The following is a 5,186-nucleotide window of genomic DNA, read 5'->3' as shown; positions in this document are numbered from 1 at the left end:
AGGATTTGCGTCAACAGCAGACTTTACAGCTGAAGATAAGGAGTGCTATTCTCCTTTCCTACCCCTTTTCATTTTTCTTTCAAAGGAGGGGATGAGAAACAGAGGGGAAACACTTATAGGATATAATGAGGGCAAAAATAAGTGTAGCAATCATATCTATAATTGAGAATGTGATTAGGAAGTGGAAAAATGGATAAAAAAAACCCCAATGATTTGTATGCTTATTTTTTAACTTTGTAAAAGAAATATTTACTTCAAAAGCTATAATCTCAAATATATTAACTTACTCCCCTAATATATGGGAAGCATAGTTCTGCTCTCCCCACCCCACTTCTGTATCACCCTCAGTCTCTGGGGAGGGGAAAGGGATTACATTCCTAATTTAGCTAAGTTCATATAGAGCACAATTCCAAGTTCAAACTCCTCTTGGGCTTGAGTTCCAGGTACCCTGGCTTCTCAGGGCTTTCATACTGGGCTGGCGGCACCATCCCACCAGCAATCTTGGCTCCAAACATGTCATGGCTGGAACTTCTGGGTCTCGTGGAGATCACTGGCAGCATCTGAAAGTGAGGAGGACAAACAACATGGAGCAGTAACAAACACTCCCAGACCCATTTCTCAGAGTCTGGGTGAAAAAGAGGTAAGTAGGGGAAGGAAAGTCTCTCACCTCTCATCTATTCAGTCAGTTCATGGCACCAGAGCAGTGATCAGGTCACCAGAACTATGATCTTTACCTGACTGGACACAGTGGGAAAAATTTGTTGTTTAATTTGAAAAATACTTAAAATATGAAAATTCATGCAAAGTTAAAATGTAATATAATCTAAATGAAATATAATCAGTTGAATAAAAAAAAGGTATTGATGACATTCATTTTCCCAGATAAGGCAATAGATAGACTTATTAAGGCTATTTACATGTAATGGCATCATAGACACTAAAACAATTTAAATATGAAATGTATATACAACAAATGTCATAGCACCCAAGTACATAAGGGGAAAGCTAATTGAACTACAGGAAAAACCAGAGAGTAATACAATATTGGTTGGGAACTCTCAGACTTTAACAAGTTTAGGAGAAAAGTAACCAAAAGGAATTTAGGAATTTTAACAGCATATTAGATAGGATTAAACTTTGTTATTATTTAATGGGAATCATAAAGCATGTTGATATTTTTCAACTTTGTATCACAGCTTTATAAAAATTGACCTTGTGCTTATATGTTAAAAAAAAACTCATGAAGAAATGCAGGAAGGCAGAAATATTAAATATCAAGGATATCTTTCACATACCACAATGCAATAAAATCATAATCAAGAAGGGAAATTTTGGGAAAAAAAATCAGACTTAAATGTAGACTAAATAGTGCTTTGATGAAGAATAAGTGGGCCAAAGAACAATTTAAAGAAGTTATACAATTATTATGAAGAAAATAATAACAATGAAACAGCTTACCAAAACTATGAGAAGCAGTTAGAGGAAAATTCATAATGCTACTCATATCAACAAAAGAGAGAAAGAAATGAACAATTAAATGAGCTTGCAACTAAAAACAAGCCCTGGAAAATCAACAAATTATAATTTCCAAATAAACATGAAAATAGAAACTTTAAGAGAAGCCATAAAATGGAAAACAAAAAACTATTGAGATGATAAACAAGACTAAAAGCTTTTTTTAAAAAAAAGAAAGACTAAACCACTAGCTTATTTGATTTTAAAAAGAGAGAAAAACCAAATTACTAAAATAAAAAGAGGGAATTCAAGCAGTAAACAAATGAAGAGAAGAAATCATTTGATATGATTATACCTAATTATGTAAAAACCAAGCTGAAAAGGTAAACAAAACAGCTGAGTATTTACAGAAATATAAAATAGTCAGGTTAATAGAAGAAATGGACAATGTAGACAACTCGATCTTAGAATCAGAGACTGAACAACATAAATGAAATTGCCTCCCCAAAAGCCATAAGCTATGATGGATTTAAAAAAAAATTAGTGCAATTTAAAATAAGAAAATATTGTTATAAATTTGTATCAGAAACTGAAATGTAAGTTCTATTTGATTTCATTTTCTTAAATTACAATTTTATTGTATTAAAAAGTTTTTATTGATGGATTTTGTTTTTTACATTCTCATGGTTTCCCCCAGCATCCTTCCTCTAGGCATTCATAGAGAGTCACACCATATACTATTTTTTAAAGACTAAGAAAAAAAGAGGAAAAAATCAGCTCAACCAATTAATACATTGAAAAAAGTTCAAAAATATGTGCAATAATGCAACATCTGTGGGCTTCCTGCCTCCATGAAGGGGTGGATTGGCAGTGTTCTCGAATATTTCTTTCAAAAAATGCTTGATTTTTATAATTTTGCTATATTCACTTTTGATTCTTTTGTGTGTGAATATTCTTTCCATTTATACTGTACTGTGATGAACATTAAATGAATTTAATCTGTCATTTAAAGAACAATTAACCTCTATGTTACACAAATTGTTTTCTAAATAGAGCTAGCATCTTATCAAGCTTTATTAGACAAATATGGCCCTGATACCCAAATCTTGAGAGAGAAGCAGGAAAAATAAAAATATAGGGCATAGAGTCAAAAGAGTTCGAAAGGGAAAATATTTATAGTAGCATTTTTATGATGGCAAAAATCTTTTTAAAAAATGGATGCCCATTAGCTGGGAAATGGCTGAATGAATTAGTGCATATAAACATAATAGAACATTAAGGAGTTACTGTATGAAATGATAAATAAGAAAATTTCAGAGAAACTTGGGAAGACCTACGTGAACTGGTATAGAGGAAGTTACCAGAACCAAGGCAACTATACAATGGCCAACAACATTGGAAAACATGAATGAATGAAGGCATAAGACATTTATTAAGTGCTTATGCTATCTTCATACATCAGAACTCTGGTCAATGCAGTGACTGGTTGTGACTTTGGAAGATTGATGTGAAGCAGGCCTTGCTCCTCTAAGCAGAAATGATAAACTATAGATGTCTTATGAGGTATATATTGTCAAGCCACGGTCAATATATTGGCTTATTTTGTTTAACCATATGTCTGTGTTCACAAAGTAAGATTCTGTGAGTTCTGAGAATCAATTGGAAATGATAGTGAAATTAAAAACCAGCTTTAAAAAATTTAAAGAATAAGGCAAAGAATTTAGTATGATACATAACCTAAGGGAAAAGATCTCTACATTTACACTTTGCTCCTCTTTGAACTGTGTCCAAAGAATACAATTACTAATTCTATGCATTTTTCCATTTATTGAATGTTTTGTTTCTATCGTAAACACTGTCTATCAATATTTTTAAAAAGGCCTTCTAGCCTCAAATGAATCATTGACAGAATCATCTAGACAGGAACTTGAATATAATCTGATCTAAGCCCTCTCACTTTGTAGATGAGGAAACAGAGGCTTAGGGAGTTCAAATGACTTGTTCAAGAACACACTGCTAGCTACTGGCAGATAGTTACTAGGTGTGATTATAGTGCTGAGATTTGAGGGGGATAAGATCACAGACCTAATTCTTCAACTCCAGTTCATGATTCACTACAAGTCAATTCTTTATGGGAGGTGATCAGGTGCGGCTGGGGCTGAGGATGACAAGAATTAAATTATGAAGAAATATTAAGCTATGTGGGCTTTCAGAACATGCTTCTAAAAATATTGTTCTTGCAATGCATCCTGGGCCATCTCCAGTCATCCTGGTGAATATCAGGCCACTGGACCCAGATGGCTCTGGAGGAGAAAGTGAGGCTGGTGACCTTGCCCAGCCCTCCCTCACTCAAATCAAAGTCAACTGCAAGTCATGTCATCATTTCCCTGATGTCATGGTCCTCTTTGAGAACGAAAGACAAACACAACAACCTAAAAATATCACATTTGCATCACTTCCCTTTTCACCTTAGTTTTCTTGCTTTTTTTTTTGAGACTCTGCCAGCCAAGGATGTGCCCCCAGAAGGAAAAATATTGTCTTCGTAATATAGCAAAGCTCCTGCCAGTAGTGCTCCCTGCTTTACATGCAGGCTGCTCAATTTGATACTCAGTATCTAAACTCATCTTTGGCCTTTCCTCAGTCAGAGGTTATGTTTGGTGCATCTTTTTGTTTCCAAAATATTATAAAACAAGAGTCTTCATTTGGGGTTAAAAAGGCAGAGAATGTCTTTGTTTCTTAAGTAACTAATCTGAATGAGGTATGAACAGTGAGTAGTCTAGTTTGCTGGTGGACTTAAATTATTATTTGTATTGTATACCTTTAGCTCAAGGCATGTTGTCAAGTATATAAAGAGATTCTCTAAAAAACAACTGGTTGAAAAGTGAATAATTCAGTCTATTATTTGTTTTGTCTACATGGCCACCAGATAACTGATTCCTTGCTTTGTTTTTCTTTGTAGATCTCTGCCATTCCATATAGTCCTTTTGGTTTGGTTTAATAGACTTAGTCCTGTTCCCTTTGAACTTCATGGAACAGTGAATGCACAATGAAAAACACTGGCTCCAGAGTCAAGGGAGTGTGGATCAAATCCTACCTTTGGTTCTTACCATTCATGTGACTTTAGGCAATTCACTAAATCTTGGGCTTCCATTTCCTCATCTGTAAAGTGAAGGGGTTGGATTAGACAACCTCTGAAATCCTTTCAACTACTGCATTTATGATCCTATGATTCTTCATGAGTCAATGATGGTAATGCTGGGTTTTGCCTATAAGTGGTTTCGAACCCTTGTAGGTTAAAAGATAGGACATTTCCTGAAAACTCAGAACTATAGTTCTGCCCAACTTAAAAAAGGGGATTTCCACATGACATTTACTGAAATAAAGCTTACATGGTCACCTTCAAGCATATTTAATCCAAGTATCAGCAGCATGAGAGCCTATATGTGTCTCAGAGATAATTTAAGACCATGTTTCATCTAATGCTCGCTTATAGGTTCTGCTTTTGTCAGGCTTCTGACTAACTGAATTGATTCAGGAGAACTAATCTTCAAAGACTCTTGCTTCCCTCTGCCAGCTGGTCCCTTCATAGTTTGTTTTTTTTTTTTGCTTTTAGGACATAATGAACAGATAAAGATGAAGGTCCTACCTTGCTAAGTGGCTTTCTTGCTGCCAGAAGATCAAAACAACATTTCTTAGGTTTGGTCAATTTCCAGGATCAATGAGTTGAATCT

The sequence above is a fragment of the Trichosurus vulpecula genome, chromosome 7, assembly GCF_011100635.1.
Source record: "Trichosurus vulpecula isolate mTriVul1 chromosome 7, mTriVul1.pri, whole genome shotgun sequence".
NCBI classification, from domain to species: domain Eukaryota; kingdom Metazoa; phylum Chordata; class Mammalia; order Diprotodontia; family Phalangeridae; genus Trichosurus; species Trichosurus vulpecula.
The sequence above is the reverse complement of the archived record's forward strand: the minus strand, read 5'-3'. Positions refer to the sequence as shown.